Source organism: Dendrobates tinctorius, unplaced genomic scaffold, assembly GCF_039654945.1.
Source record: "Dendrobates tinctorius isolate UK_male_01 unplaced genomic scaffold, ASM3965494v1 ptg000019l, whole genome shotgun sequence".
NCBI lineage: Eukaryota > Metazoa > Chordata > Amphibia > Anura > Dendrobatidae > Dendrobates > Dendrobates tinctorius.
The window spans coordinates 87,920,374-87,937,685 of NW_027361687.1; the positions used below are offsets into that span (position 1 = coordinate 87,920,374).

The 17,312-nt window shown below is 42.4% G+C and overlaps 1 protein-coding gene across 3 annotated transcripts in view; it reads left to right on the forward strand.

The window, feature by feature from the left end:
• LOC141083087 (cholinesterase-like) overlaps positions 1-17,312 on the forward strand; it is a 362,676-nt gene that overhangs the window by 69,984 nt on the left and 275,380 nt on the right. Inside the window, exon 1 of one of the 3 annotated variants that reach the window (XM_073567262.1) lies at positions 4,086-5,422. The exons of 1 other annotated variant lie outside the window; for it this stretch is intronic. The gene's annotated coding sequence lies outside the window, so the exon portion shown is untranslated. Of the gene's footprint in view, positions 1-4,085; positions 5,423-8,673; positions 9,838-17,312 lie in introns of those variants that run through there. One more of the 3 variants, XM_073567264.1, reaches the window with a different exon arrangement.

The window sequence follows — 17,312 nt, forward strand, 5'->3', positions numbered from 1 at the left end:
CCACCTTACACGATGACAAAGAGGAAGGTGCAGATGAAAGTGCAGGTTCCTTGAGCAGGTGGGGGGGCATACTCATGGGCGACGGCACTGGCACAGGGCCCCTCATAGTACGCAAAAGTGTCTCTGCCGGTGGGACCGGAGGGCCCACCCCACCCGCCGTCAGACAGACTGCTGTACTATGATGGGCCCTGTGCCAGTGCCATCGCCAACGAGTGGGTCCCCCCTGCTTGCTCAGGATCACAGCACTTGCAAAGTTGAAAAGTTGAAATACTTACCTCTCCCTGCTCCACCGCTGTGACGTCTTCCGCGTTTCCTGACAGTGACATTCTGGTCAGAGAGCGCGATGACATCACGTCTGTACACCCTCTGCCTAAACAGTCCAAGTGCAGTGAGATGGAAGATGGGGACGATGAGGAGTCCAGACTAGTACAGGGATTCCCTAGCGAGGAGACATATTTAATTGTTTTCAATGTTGGGACAGCTATTTTTGGGGAGCACTATACTCTGGAGAATGATATATGAGGCCCACCATACACTGGAGCATTCCAAAGGTGGACATCAGACACTGGAGCAGCATTTACAGGGCCCATTATGCACTGGAGCATTAGAAATGGGGCCCATTATATATATGGAGCATTATTTGGGCCCATAACACAGTGGAGCTTTATCCATGGGGCCCAAAATATACATTGTAGCATTACGTGGAGCTCATCATATACTGTTTCAAACATTATATGGGACCAATGATTCTGTATGGAGAAATATATGGGCCTCATTACTCTGTATAGCGCACTATGCGGTGGCCATAATACTGTATGGAGTAATAAACTGTCCGTTCTTGGAGCTATTGGAGAATTTAAAATGGATATCAGTCATGTGATGTAAGAAGTGAAGTATTTTTCATTGTACTATACCGCTATTTCTCTGCCGTATCAGAGGATCATGAATTGTGTCATGTGTTAAAAGAGCCCAGTGACACTCTTTGGCCCAGGGCCAACAAAAATCTGGAGCCAGCCCTACTCCCCCACGACTTTAGCCAAATAACCCCCAGTTTTCAATGCCTAACTATTATTATAAAGTAAATTAAGGTTGACAAGCTTAAGTAATAAGAATTGATGTTTTTGGCATTAAAATGGGCACTGTAGGTGTGTTTCCTGTCCTCCACTCACTGCCAACTTTTCTTCCCCATTGACTTGTATTGGGTTTCGTGTTTCAGTCGGCCTTTTCACGATAATCGTCAGATTTCGTTCGACCCGACTTTTGAGAAAGTCGGGTTTCATGAAACCCAACTCGACCCGAAAAAAGGCAAAGTCGCTGATCTCTACTTGATAGTTAAGTTCGTTGTTTACTTCACTAGGCTAGGGTGTCAGGAACACCGCACTGCACTTGCTCACTGAGCCAGGGCGCATGTCCTGAGTACAAAGACTGTGCACAAAGATACCTGCGGAGCGAGCAGCAGTGGTGACAATGCATGCTCCAGGACCTGAATCACGTGACTGCTGGGGGCGTGGCCTAAGCTCCACAGAGCTAGGAGCTGCAGGGAAACTCCTAGAAGGGTAACTACGGGACAATGTTACCAAGGAGCATAGACAGAGACAAACACCAGATCAAGCCGGGTCAAAGCACGAGATAGCAGGACAGTACCAAAGGGCTTAGACAGAAAGAATAGTCAGGACGTAGCAATAGATCAGATAACCAGAACAGGTATTAGACGGTACAATAGGGGTAAACTGTAACGGAGTAACGATAGCCAAGCCAGGAGGTCAGAACCAGAAAAGACAATGGTACCAAAAACGAGAGACGGAGTACAGAGTGAAGGAACAAGCCGGGTCATACACGGGAAGCAAACAAACAATGCAGAGTACACGCACACCAGGGGTCAGACACACCAGAATAGCAGTATAACTGACAGAGAGCATAAATACCCCTCCCAGATCCAAAGAGAGGCTGGCAATATTAACCCTGTCAGAACAGGACATTAACCATGTCCTAACCATGACATAGGGACTGAGACCCTTCTGTGACCTAATTTCTTCCCCCACCTGATAGCAATCAGCGTGGGCCTTTAGAAATTTCTCTCTTTCCTCTCGGGAGTTTTCCTCCAAGCCAATCTATCCGGCAGCTCCTCCTGACAGGTGCTGCTCCAAGCGCATCCTTCTACCTGCTCTTCCCTGAGGGAACTCTCTTCAACTCACTTTCAAATCTCCCACTCTTTATCTAAGCTCCGCCCACTCGCTGTTCCCATTGGCTGCTCTACATCAATCCACTTTCTAAGCTCCTCCCCTTTTACCTACCTTCCCCACTAACCCCCCAAGACCCTTTCCTAGCCAATCTAGGATGAGGCCATCCTCCCGAAGGGTACACCCAGGTGCCCTGACTAGCTAGTGTGTGTGTTGCGTGCAGTGTTAAGAGTGTGGTGAGGTGCCCCATCTTACCCGGTCATGAGATACCACACCTCTGGCTGAGATGCAGTACCTCGTTGGCGACTGGACCCGCAGGGGCGCCACACATGGCCCATGTGTTTGTGTCTAATTGCCGTCTTCCATAGCGTATCCTCATCGGACATTAGCTGCCTGAATCCTGCTCATATAGGTACTATTTACATGGTCAGGCTTTTAAATACGTCAGTTAGGGACTGCTCTGATGGGTATACCTTGATGTTTGGTAGAGTGGCTTAGTATACATTTTTTGCAAAAAACGTATCAACCAAATACCCAGTTTTGTTATCATCTTTTTACTAGCACTTGCTGTTTACTGTTACTTTTTTGCAACAGAGTATTTTTGTATGTTTGCTTTACTGTGTTTTTCTGTGTTTCAGTCTTTGGTGGTGTGAACATTGTCATACAGACTTGTTCGCTGTGTGCATGGCCCATGTGTTTGGGTCTAATTGATTTCTTGATTATGCAAGACTGGGGAGGTTCCACCCTCCCTTGTCGGCCATTCACACAAAATGCCTTCTTTGTTATCATCTTTTTACTAGCACTTGCTGTTTACTGTTACTTTTTACAACGGAGTATTTTTGTACATTTGTTTTACTGTGTTTTTCTTTGTTTCACCTACTAGAACCTGCCTGTATTCCAGCCGTACCTATTTTCACATACTGTGCTCACTGATCTATCAACTGTAATAGCCTGCACCTGCCAGTGCCTGCCTGTATACCAGCCATTTCTGCCAGCACATGCAGTTCCTGTGTAGCAGCCATGTCTGTCTGTACCAGTTGTACTTTCCTTCTGGGCCATTCCAGCTCAATGCGGCTTGGGGGTAAGCTGCCGTGCATCCATGATCTGTCCTGGTGTAGTACCTGGTGTCCATCTGGAGCCAAGTCTTCACCCATCAGGAGCTCTAGTGAAGAGTCAGGAGTTCACCTTGTTACGCTCCTCCAGGTTCTCCTTGGACCACAGCACAGTGGTTCCACCATTCCAGTTACAACAGTTCTGAAAGGAACGTAGCCTGTTGATCTCAAGGCTTTCTTTTTTCCTATAGAGGTATGAAAGCAACATTTGAACAATAAGAGAAATATATTTTTGTGACTTTTACTGTTTGATCAATGAGATGATGGATTATTTACTCTTCCAGCAGTGAGACTACTCAACTCTCTGCCACATGATGTTGTCATGGTTGTTTCACCTAAAAGCAAGAGGGCCTGGATGCCCTTCTTGATAAATCTAATATCTAATATCATAAAATTGCGATATTCACCCACATAGATTCTTTCTCCTTTATGAGCATACTGTAAGGTAGAAATTTAGATAAGAGAGAAAGAAAAAATGACTCTTATCTGCTCCTATGCTTATGTTGTCAGCTAACAAAATATGTATTACAACTTATACAGTAATGGGAAAAAGAAAGAACACCCTTAATGGTGAGACCAGACAGTGCGGCCGTAGACATTATTATTACCGTATTTATTATTATAGCGCCATTTATTCCATGGCACTTTACATGTGAAATGGCGTATCCATAATAAGAACAAGTACAGTAATCTTCAACAATACAAGTACTGGTACTGGATGAGAGAGGACATTGCCCATGAGGGCTCACAGTCCATAAGGGATGGGTAAAGATATAGAAGGTGAGGGTAGTGCTGCTGTGTAACGGTATGATGGAATGATGGTTGCTGCAGGTTGAAGGCTTGACGGAAGAGGGAGGTTTTCAGGTTCCTTTTAAAGGTTTCCATGGTAGGCGGTAGGTATACACGCAGCTAAATAACACCCACATGTCCCCCCTTATCTCTTCTTCCCACAACCGCATGCAAGACTTCTCCCGTGCTTCCCCCATACTCTGGAACTCTCTGCCGCAACACATCAGACTCTCACCATCAATGGAAACCTTCAAGAAGAACTTGAAGACCCACCTGTTCGACAAGCCTACAGCCTGCAATGATCCTCGGTCTACTGAACCACCGCACGACCTGCTCTACCCTCTCCTACTGTATCCTCACCCATCCCTGTAGACTGTGAGCCCTCGCGGGCAGGGTCCCCTCTCCTTATGTACTTGTGTGTCCCTTGTTTTACACATGTTTATTATACTTGTCTATATTTCCCCTTTTCACTTGTAAAGCGCCATGGAATAAATGGCGCTATATAAATGCATAATAATAATAACATGGGTCATTATTAGCCTCTGCTTGTGGACATGGTTTGGTGGTGTGCATTCAGATATCATCTGATCTCACTCGTAAACGTTTAGGCAGTAGTTAGAGTTTACTTATCAAATTGAAGAAGTTTAATTTGCCCAGCATGTTCGGAAGATACAGGTGAAGCACATGTCAAAGGTTAGGCATATTTTTTTTACATTGCTTAAACAATACATTTTAAGCTGCTTATGGCCATTCAGTGTCTCCAGCCACCCTCCAATGGTCTCCAAGCCTTTCACTCTTCTCTTGAATGTGAAATTTAGCTCAATTGTTTCCATATCAAATCAGAATTAAGCATACATTGTCATTCAGGAGAAGACAGAAAAGTAGCAAGATTAGTAGGGCAGGCATCGAACAGCATCAAGCAGCTTGCAATGTGTTTGTAATAAACAATTTGATTAAGCAGTTAAACATTTTTCATTAAGAAAAATTACATGCATTACATGCAATGTAATAAAAAGTTTCAAAGATGTCAATAGATTTTGAGAAACAACATCAGTTGTATAAGCAGTTGCAACTTTAATATATTAGAAATGCATAGTAGATATCTTAAAATACACTCATTATAAGTAACCTACAATAACATGACATCCATATGTGCTTTCTTTCTTCTGTTTGGATAAGGCTACTCACATAGTTATTGAGTAACAGTTTATTACGGAGGCAGTAAGTGTCTTTAATGACCTTTGCTTGGTATAGTGGAAAAAAGGTCAGTTTGTTAGGCATTATAATAGCAACACAGTTTAGACAGCACAAGTGTCAGAAGCTTTTATGAAAAACATATTGGTGAGTATTTGGAAAATTATATAATTTACAATCTTGTGACTAGAGATGCACGCTACAAGTGACGAACATTGGTTTCTGTCAGCGAGTTGATGGCATTTTTCTCTTACAGGAGTAATTATTGCTTATCACTAGGCTATGACATATCATTCTAACTACCAAGGGCAATACCGCTAAAATTCTAGTGAATCGTGATAAAGCATGAGCAAACTCATGTGAGCCAGAATGTTGGACAGATATCTCTGTAACTCTCAGTATTGCTGTTTATTGTTGGAATATTGCTAAAATCCCAATAATCGTGCTGTGACTTTTGAAAAGAGCAGGCATGGATCTGGTGCAGTTGGGGATACCTTATATGTTAACTTTGATTTGCAACAAATCATTTCACCTAAATTGGAAATTTCTCCAAAGTCTCCAATTGGCCAGAAAAGACATGACCCTGTGAGATCTCCTAGGACTGTATCCAACCCATTGTAAGCTCTTAAAAACAGATACAGACATAGTAATATCAAAGCGACTTCAACATACATGGCTATGGATAACCAGGCACCAAACAACCTCTTTGTTACACAGCTGGCACTGTTTCATAGACCCTCCCATCTCTCTTTCTATCTCTAAAATTTACATTAATCTCTGTTCTTCTTACACTATTCTACTTGACTGTTGTGCTGTTACACACTATCTGTACAGTTTCTTTGGTGTTTTATGACATTCTCTACCTATCTCTATGGCTAAATCATAAGCTGTCACATTCTATCTCTCTCCAAATTCAACACAAGTTGTCTGCTGCAATTTTTGCTTCTGCTTTAATACAGTCTATAAAAGTACCTCCTGATTGACTGTACGGTTACATATGATGTGATAGCTGCAAAGCATTGTGGGGAACCCTTTTTGTGACCCTCCTATGCCTGATATGAATAGCATATTGTTAACATTTGTTGGGTCCAGCAAATCCTTCCAAGCCTTCTTTTGCTCAAATTCGGATAGTGACTAGTGACGAGCGAATTTGTTCAGAAAGCTATTGCCAAACATAAATTCGGCACGAATATGGCACATTCGGATTCGTGATCAGAAACACGAGTTTTTGTAAGCAGTCATTTTTTTCCTAACTTTATGTGTGCACATTGCGGCTAGATAATCAGGGCGCATGAAACACCCACAATGTCCTGACACAACGGCTTGCGTCATGCGTATGCACTGACCAATCATAAAATAACATGGTTTCACATGACATTTCAAAATGTCCTAAAATAATCACTATTAGTGCACATATAAAACAAAAAGAAAAATATAGAAAAGAAAGAAAAAAACACCATGGAAATCATAAGTAAAAGGTCTAGTAGTGAAACACAATCTCATTCCATTTATTTAGAACCTTAGAAGATCTATCAAAAGATAGGGTAGGGGATAAGGAAAGTCAGCTCACCACAGCATACTGGTCTGTAGTAGTGGAAGTCCTCTGCATGGAGCCGCCCCAGTCCAGGGCGTCAGCAATCAGCAGAAAAGAAGAAGAATGTGCTCCAGCAATGAAACAATCCACTAATGTATTAAAAAAAGTTTTTTATTTGCATCTTAATAACATGAAAAAACATTGTGGGTAACACAATAAGCAGAGATATGACCAACGCGTTTCAGCAATTAAGCCTTAATCATGATATACACATACACGAAGTAGTCTGAGTTATATACCATAGAGTGCATCAGGTGGAAGGTCAATTTCAAATCACACATCAAGAAATTAACCCTTCCTGGTAGAGAAAGAAAAATATACAGAAAAATAAAATGAAATAAACATACATATAGCAACCAGGAAAATACAATAAAAACAAGACAGCGAAAAAGCATATTAATATTGCAATATCAGATCTTGTCTAGAATTCATACCCAATGGGACCCTAGTGTTTAGTTTAAAGATCCAATAAGATTCCCTATTGAGGATCTTTCTTTTGTGATCTCCTCCTCTCATGGGTCTGAACACCCTCTCTATACCTTTGAATTTAAGACACCTAGTATCTCCATTATGTATATACTTAAAATGTTTGGAAACCGCAGAGATATTTAGTGCAGTCGGACTATTGGTGTCTGATATATGTCTCCTAATATGCTTTTGTAATGGACCAGTGGTGCAACCCACATATTGTAAGTTGCACCGAACACATGCAACCAAATAGATTACACCAGTAGTATTGCAATTAATATAGCTGCCGATCAAAAAACTTTTTTTCGTAACTGAAGAAAAAAATTCCGCTTATTATAATCTGCATATTCACAAGCTTTGCAGGTTAAATGTCCACATTTATAGAAACCTTTATGCAAAAGCCATGTGGGTTGTGTGGATGCACTCGGTTCAGGAAAAAAACTGGGGGAAACAATGTTTCCCAGAGTTTGCGATTTTTTTAGCTACAAAGCGAATATGAGATCGCTTTAGAACCTCAGACAATTTTTCATTTTCATTTAATATAGGTAAATATTTTTGTATAATTTGAATAATATTCCTATACTGAGGGCTATATTCAGTGGAAAAGGTAATAAAAGAATTATTGTCTGCGGCTCCAGATCGATCCAATAATAGATAATTTCTATTGATATTATCCACAATCGATGTCGCTCTATTTAAATGTCGATTAGTATATCCCCTGTGTTGTAATCTACCAATAGTTTGTTTTTTCAGAAAAATAAATTTCATCAGAGGAACAATGTCTTTTTATCCAAATTAATTCTCCTACAGGAATATTATGTAAGATGTGTGGGGGAAGGCATGACTTAGCATTCAAAATAGAGTTGCTAACCGTTGTTTTTTTGTATGGCATGAAAAAAAATGTTTTTCTCCACGTGATCACCTGTAATGGTAACCTCCAAATAATTGACATGCGTTTGGTTAATTTGAAGTGTAAACTTCAGATTAAAATTTATTGTATTAATGTACTTCATAAATGCATTGGCCTCTACATCACTGCCTGTCCATATTATTATTATATCATCAATATCACACCCATAAAAATAAACATTAGCATGAAAAATGTTATTTTCAGAAAATAAAAAAAATTCCTCCCAATCTGCAACAACCAAATTGGTGTGGGAAGGTGAGAATTTCCCTCCCATGCTAACACCTTTAGTCTGTAGATAAAAAAACCCTGCAAATGAAAAATAATTGTGAGATAACAAAAAAGCCATAGAGCAGATAAGAAATTCCTGAATGTGAATTTTGTACCTAGTATATTTATTCAAAGCTAAATAGCGCAATATCAGGGGTAATCAAGGAATATAAATTAACCACATCACAGCTGAGCCAGCAGAAAGTGCAGTCCCATTTGATTCTATCCAAGGAAGAAATTAACATCTTATTGTCTCTAATGAAACCCGGAATAATAGAAGCAAGGGGTTGTAAGTACATGTCAACCCATTCCCCCAATTTTTCATTAAGTCCACCAATGTCAGCAATAATGGGTCTAAAAGGGGGAGGAAAAATCCCTTTGTGTATCTTTGGAAGTGCATAATAAATTGGCACAATAGGATTCTCGAGATATAAATATTCAGAAAGTTTGACATCAAGTGCCCCACTTGTAACTCCCTCCTGTAATAATTCCAATAATTGAGACTGAAAAATAGTAGTAGGATCAGATTCGAGTTTAGTGTAATAGTCAACATTGTCTAGGATTTTGAAATTTTCTCTTTGATACAGGGAAGCATTCAACACCACAATTCCACCCCCCTTATCCGCTGACTTGATCATCAAATCCTTGTTATTAACTATTTCAGTAAGAGCTACTCTTTCAGGTGCTGATAAATTATCTTTAGAGGACTTACACTTATGGTCTAATAGATCTAACTCCTTTTCAACAAGTTCTTGGAAAGTGTCAAGTACTCGGGGACGTGATTGTAGGGGATAAAAATAATGGTTACTTTTAGAAAAATTAGCATTCAAGGATAAATCTGGATATAATGAATTACTTTCTAACTCTCTTAATGACATGATATGTTGCATTTCAAAGAATGTAGGAACATTATGTATAGATACATTATCATTGTGCAACAATTCCTGTATATCAGGCATATCAGGAGAATTAGCTTTATGATCATCATCCTGCAAAAAATGACATTTAAGGGTTAATTTCCGTGACAATTTATTAATGTTCAATAAGGTTTTAAAAAGATCAATTTTTCTGACAGGAGAAAAACCAAGTCCCTTTGATAGTAAAGACATCTGAGCAGACGACAAAATATAGCTGGACAGGTTCCAGACCGGACACATTAGAAGCGATTCTTGTTTCTCTGAGGGTAGCGTCTTCCTCCTGTTTCCTCCCCAACTTCCTGCATCGTTTCTTGAGGACATTTCATTTCCATCAGGTTTTCTTTGTTGTGTGAACAGGTCCTTATTCAATGGACCAGCTGAATCATCTGAAAAATCATCCATAGAGGTAAGTGAGGTTGAGGAAGCATTTGAGACAATAGAAGTATTGGAGAAACTGACTTTCCGACCCTCCCTATTACCATATTTGCCATTTTTGAGAATAGAATTGCGTGGTCTATTATTTTTCCATGTATAGACCTCATTTTTTTCGTAGTCACGAAAGTCTCTGTCAAACTAGACTCTCTTAGTATTGACAATGGAGTCTTCAAGAGACTAGAGTTTTAACATTCTCTCATTGGCTTTGGTATATTGTTCAGTATCCATAACAGGTTTTAAACACAAATGTTTAGCATTAATGTCTTCCTTCTCCTTGGGTCGTTCAGCCTCTTCATGTTTCACAATTAGTTCCATCAATTTTAAGGAACAAGATGACAGAATTTGATTCCAGTCTTTTAGGAAACTGTCCGTATAGAGGAAAGTTGCATTTTTGTTAATCCTCAATCTTCTAGGGATCATATCTTAGAAGATCTAGTGTCAAGAGTCTATAAATCCAAAAAGCCTCACATGTGAGGAGACGCCATCTGAGATCTCCCCCACGTAAAGGCTTGCTGACATGTTCAATGACACATGCTCTCAGAGAGATAGTGCTGCATGCATGGTAAGTGATGAAATGTTTGGCTACTGCAGATGTGTTCCGATTTGAATTAATAGAGTTTAGTATGTCATATAGATGTTCGGATATGCGCAGTTTGCGTGAAGTACACCCGGCATATGCCATCTGACAAACAGAACAGTCAATTTTATAAACCACATTCGTTGTGTTGCAATTAATGAAATGCTTGATGTTAAATTGTGAAGAATTGTCACGATTGTTAAATGTTCTGACAATTGAAGCATGTTTCCACGTTCTGGACATGCCGACACCACACTGCCATACCAGAATTCATGATTTTCCTCGACTCTAACAACTATAACATCCATTTCACACACAGACACCTTTCCAATAGAATGACCTTTCTGGACTTGGATCTTTTGGATATAGTTAATCAATTCATTTCTACAAAAACATATCATAAACCCCTTTGTTCTGTCCTCATTAAATGAATGGAATTCATGTAGCTTATACAGGCAGCTAAACCGCTATACCAGGGGTCCAATAAGAAGACTGTAGGTTGAATCTGTGCTTTATTGAACATAGTGGTATATTGATGTGGTGAAACTACAAGTAAAACATATAAATACAATCAGTACTGGGTTCATAGGAATACATAATATACATAACATAGATCATCTGCACTAATTGCTAACCAGGGGAGCTAACTAAGCAGGGTAGTAGGAGATAGGAATTAAATATAGGAAGCATGGTTACCTACCAACGATGCTGACACAAGGGGAAAGAAATGAGATGTTCTCAGAATGCAGGCTTGATAGAAAATGGAAGACTGGAAAGAAAAATGGGTCTGGACTAGACCATAATGCTTTGCAAACTTTCCCAAGATGCATTGTGAATTGGATGGAAAGAGAATTTAGGAAGTACAAAGCATAATAACTTGCAGTTATGACTTTGGTCACTAGCTGGAGCCAAAAACAATGAAAACACTAAATCTATGGCTGAAACTGAACATTATGGATATTCACAGCAAATCATTGTAATATTATCAAAATAGACAGTCAAAGGTTGTGAATTAAATGTCGGAGACAGAACACTCCCCGTCTGGCATCAAACGGATGTCACTATTCTTATTCTCCGAAGACAACAATAGGACTAGCTCAGTTACTGGTCTGGAGAATGTCTTAACTTCATTCCCTTTTTCCATCCTAAGTTTGACTTTGCGGACGTTGCCATCTTTACTCGGGAATGTCACAGTCACTAGTCCAAATGGCCACTGGTTCCGATGGACCTGACAGTCTTTCACAAGTACGAGGTCACCAACCCCCTTTAGATTAGGTCTGGTAGATTGCCACTTCGTCTGTGGCTGCAGGGTAGACAAATACTGTTTGCGCCATCTGTCCCAGAATGTATTGGCAAGACTTTGTACCTGTCTCCATTGGCACTTGTAGAGGTCTTTAGCGTCGAATCCTCCTGAAGGGGCACTGGATAGTGCTGTTTTCTGGGTGAGGAGGGTAGATGGAATCAATGACAAGGGCTCCTCGGGGTCATTAGGGACTGGAACCAAGGGTCTTGCGTTGATTATAGATGCTGCTTCTGCCATGAAGGTGCTCGCTGCGCCTTCCTGAAGAAGAGTAGAGTCAAGAATTCTCCAAACTAGACCAATCATTCGTTCCCAAGATCCACCCATATGCGAGGAGTGAGATGAGTTGAATGACCATGTGCAACTTTGGTCACTGAGGAATCTCTCGAGAGACTTATGGTCTAGATTTGAAGGTATTCCCAATTCCTTTTCTGCACCAATGAAGTTGGTACCTCTGTCTGAACGTTTATGTTTGATAGGACCACGGATGGCAATGAAACGTCTCAAAGCATTGATGAAGCTTGAAGTGTCAAGTGTTGTGAGTTCATTTTCCCCTTCAATACTGAGGCCCGAGGAACTCCCTCTTCTGGTGAAGAAAGGTAGTGAGCTTGATTGTCAAACACCTGGGGCTGATGATGATGACTGGCTGAGTGGAGTTAATGACTGGATATAAGGCTGCCGACGCCCTTCTGGCCTGCGGGTGATTTCTCTGTGGACTTCTAGGAAACCAGTCTGATTCCTGCTCATCTAAAGCTAAGATTTCTGCTTTGCCTTTTTGCATTAGCGTTTTGTTTTTCCTTGCTTTTCTGGATTCTGCCATTCCCTGCTGGGTTGAGCTGAATCTCCTTTTGCCTGTTGCTCTGTCTTCAGAATATTCCTGAGTACTGACATAGCTTTTTTGAAGCCTAGCGTCTTCAGGGCCTTTTTACTGTCAGTTTGTTGGCTCTTATTTTCATAGGGTTTTTCACGGATTGCAGACATCAGCCTTCCTGTCCTTTCCTATCTAAGCTAGCGTGGGCCCCATCTTTGCTCAGTCTATCTTTCTGTCTGTGTTTTGCTCTTTCTTCTTGCTTCACCGTCATTATATGTGGGGGGCTGCCTTTTGCTTTGGGGTCTGCTCTGGGGCAGTTTAGATTTCCCTTTCTGTCTTTAGGCTATGTAGTCCTCCGGCTGTGATCGAGGGGCCTAGGGCATCGTAGGAGCCCCCCACGGCTACTGCTAGTTGTGTTGATAGGTTCAGGGGTCTGCAATCCAATAGCTGCCAACTTCTCTGGTTTTCTGGACTTAGCTAGCATTTCTATTTTTGCCTCCTACTGTGACTCAATCATAACAGTCAAGTGACGCAATGAGTTTTATGTGGATGGCTCTGATTGACAGACAGGTAAACATGACAGCCCAACGTTTACTATTAGCTCATCCGCCTCTCGTGTGATGAGTAACAGCTGACCAAGGTCCAAACACATCGAGACCAATGCTGGTAAAAGGAGGGTCTGGGCTGAGTCTATCTGCTGGTAGGTCAGCCATCTTTTGGGTTTGAGTGGAACCACGAAGCTTACGGCAGGTAATGCATTTGTAGATGACACTACTGATGAGTTTCTTTGCACTGACAATCCACAGGCCAGCAGTTCTGATGGCTCCTTCTGTAAATAGTCTTCCTTGGTGTTTGACCAGATTGTGGTAGTGTTGTACGATTAGGTAGGCAACATGACATTTTCCGGGAATGATAAGAGGGAATTTCTCCTCCAACTCCATTTTAGCTTTTTTGAGTCGGACTCCTACTCTCAGCAGACCGTCGTTGTCGAATTTTTCTATGTCACAAGCTCTGGTGATCTTGAATGAGCGAGCTATATGAGTCAGGCAGGTGATGGCTCGAGTAAGTGACTTCCAACTTGAAAATTTGTCAAATCTGTAAGATCCAACTGGATAGCAGAAGTCATTGTATGAAGTGTAGACACCTGAGGGCAGATTTCAGCATCTGAGTCCTCTCCTACTAGTTCAAAGGTGTCTGGACAAGTTCCTCAGTGTACAATAGTTTTGGTCCTGAGAACCATGTTGTGCTTCCCAGTCAACTTGTGTCAACTGCTCTAGTTGCATGATCTGCAGGATTTTGGTCCGTGGGAATGTAAAGCCACTGTTTTTGATGAACTGCCCTCCTAATTTGTAGCATTCTGTTGACATAAACGTAGAATTGTCTAGTCTCATTGTGGATGTATCCCAGGACTACTTTGCTGTCTGAGTAGAACTTGGCTTGTGTCAGGTCGATAGCCATCTCGGATGCGATGAACTCCGCTAACTTGACGGCTAGGACTGCAGCACAAAGTTCTAACCTTGGTATGGTGTGCTCTGGTTGTGGAGCAAGTTAGGGCTTCCCCATAACGAATCCAACGTGGCTCTGACATTTGAAGTCCACAGTTTTGAGATAGGCAACAGCAGCAGTTGCTTTGACAGAAGCATCTGCAAATACATACAGTCTTTGGCTCTGTATCTCTGTAGACGGCACAGGGGTGTATGGCCTTGGCACATTCAGGTTGGAGAGGGCTGCTAAAGAGTTCTTCCATACTTCCCACTGGATTCTCTTATCAGGTGGCAGAGGTGCATCCCAGTCAGATGTCTCCTTAGTTAAGTCTCTTAGTATGGCTTTGCCTTGTATAGTAACAGGAGCTGCAAACCCCAGGGGATCGTACAGACTGTTGATGGTAGACAGGACACCTCTGCGTGTGAAAGGCTTTTCTTCCTGGCTGACCTGAAAGATGAAAGTGTCTGACCGTAGACTCCATAGAAGTCCAGGTCTCTGAGACCCTTACACAAGTCTTGAGAAGGGAATGCTTTCATGAGTTCTTGGCTGTTTGAGGCTATTTTGTTAAGTCTGAGGTTAGAGCAAGCAAGCATCTTTTGGGCTCTCCTGAGAAGACTGATGGCAGTCTCATTTGAAGGCATGGCTTTCAGACAGTCATTAACATAAAAATCTTTTTCTATGAATTGTCTGACATCTGATCCATATTCTGTTTCTCCTTCTTGGGCTGACCTTTTGAGTCCATAAATGGCGACTGCAGGAGAAGAAATTATGCCGAAGATGTGTACTCTCATGTAGTACTCTGTGACTTCTTTAGTAGGATCATTGTCTCTGTACCAGAAGAATCTTAGGAAGTTCCTGTCTCTCTCTCTCACAAGGAAGCAATGGAACATTTGCTGGATGTCAGCGATGAAAGCAATGGAATCCTTACGGAAGCACATAAGTACTCCCAGCTGTTTGTTATTGAGGTCTGGTCCTGTCAGTAGAGCATCATTCAGGGAGATACAGTATCATCAAACTTAGCACTGAAGTCAAACACCACTCTAATTTGGCCCAGTTTCTTAGGATGGTATACTCCAAACATGGGTAGGAACCAGCATTCTTCAGAGTCTTTGAGAGTGAGAGCTAGTTCTGCATGGCAGTTCTCAAAAATCTTTGACATTAAGGAGAAAAAGTGATCTTTCATCTCTGGTTTCTTCTGCAGATTATGTTTAAGGGAGGAGAAATGTTTTAATGCCTGATTTCTGTTGTTTGGTAGACGTGGCCTGTGGGTTCTGAAAGGGAGAGGTGCGACCCAGCTGTTGGTCTCATCTTTTACGAGTCCCTTGTCCATTACCTCTAAGAACAACTTGTCCTCTACCGACATTGCTACTTGGTTGTCTTGCTTAGTTCTCTGGAAGACTGTGCACTCCAACTGATCCTCACAGCTTCCTGATGCCATACTGCTGTCATGAGTAAAGTCTATTAAATTATTGGGCAGTTGGATGCTGTGTGGTAGTTCCTTTACATGGAACTTGTTGTTGCAAGGTTGAAACAGACATGGGCATCCTTTTTTAATGTATTTGTTAGCATACTTGTCACAGAAGATGGGGCGTTTATATGCCCCAAGCATATGTTTCCTATTGTGACCCATCCTAGGTCTAGCTTTTGGGCATAGGGAGCATTGTGGAGTCCATTGATGTGACTTCTCACTTTTTCTGAACCTGTAGGATATCTCTTCCCAACAGCAGTATTATCTGTGCCTGAGGGTCTAGTTCCGATATAAGGTGTGGTATGCGTTTCAAGTGAGCATGATGGATTGCCACATCTGGTGTAGGGATTTCAGATCTATTGTCTGGGATCTGATTACACTCGATGATTGTTGGTAGTGGCAGGCAGAATTGTCCATCTAAGGACTCAATTTGGTAGTCAGTGGCTTTCCTGCCTGCTGTTGTCACAGTACCTGCACATGTCTTGAATGAGTAAGGAGTGCTTGGACCTTTGATATTGAATAGGTCAAAGAATGTTGATCTAGCCAGGGATCAATTACTTTGATCATCCAAGATAGCATACAGTCTAATAGCTTTGTCTCTATGCCCCTTTGGGTACACTCTGACGAGGCATATTTAGAACAGGACATGCTGTCTATTGTCCCTTTACAGATTTCAGTACATTGTGAAGTTGTTAGGGCTGGCGGAACGCACCAAATTATAAAATAATAGTAGGTGCGTTCGCAGCCTGGGGCCACCGTGCAGAGGTGGTACACTGCTGCTAGGTAATGGCAGAAGAATAGAGCGGTGTAAAAACAGTCACACGTGGGTTACATCACCCAATGTGAACAGGTGCGAACTCTGTTAATGCACAGAGTCGCACAACCGCTGAACGTAGATGCCGGAGCCTGTTTAGCTCACAGAGCCCGGCCAAAAGAGCACACAGTGTACGGCCACAGAACTCTACCCCAAGGACATGGGGTTAGAGTCCTTCTAGGCCCACTGAGCGCGCTGCGTCGTTGCCGCATGCGCCGCTATAGACGCTGGTTATGAAGTGGAGCACGTTCACTGAGGCATGCCGAGTCCCTGGTGAGGACTGATGCCTGACTCAACCTCTGTCCTACCTATACCTAAGCCTGGGCGCTAGCAGGCTAGGCTGCACAAGACATGCGTACCAAGGGTAGGGGTTTCTTAATGAGTCATTCACCAGAGACATTCATACATGCATACATCACTCACTCCACATAGTCTGTAAATACAGTCTATCCTAGCGCATGGCCGAGCAGCCATGTGAACCTTTTATAGCCGCGAGCATCCGGGACCTTCCTGGCTTCTCAGATGGGACAATCCAAACACGAGCAGGACCTGAGCACGTGACCTTCGATCTCCAATGGGAGATCACTCCACGGGCATGCTCAGTGGCCTGACGTGGGGACTTAGTCCCTGGAGAATCTCGCTGCTGAGCAGCATGTATTGCCATAGATGTGCCAGAGGTGGCAGCAGCAAGCAAACCCACGGAGCTGGTCTGGGCAGAGCGCCTGGACCGACGAGTTTGCTGAGCAACCTCCTCTGCAGCTGGAGAGGAATGGGAGACCGCTGGAAGTAAGGCTCGGGATTCTCACTGTGCAGCGACAGAAATCCGACACCTAACATTACCCCCCTCCTAGGGCCCCCGCATCTCTCAGCTCAAATTCCACAATGAGATGAGGAGCGTGGATGTTCTCCACCGGCTTCCAGGTCCGAGCCTCTGGACCATGACCCTTCCAATCCACCAAGTAAAACTTTGCCCCGCATCAGCTTGCATCCC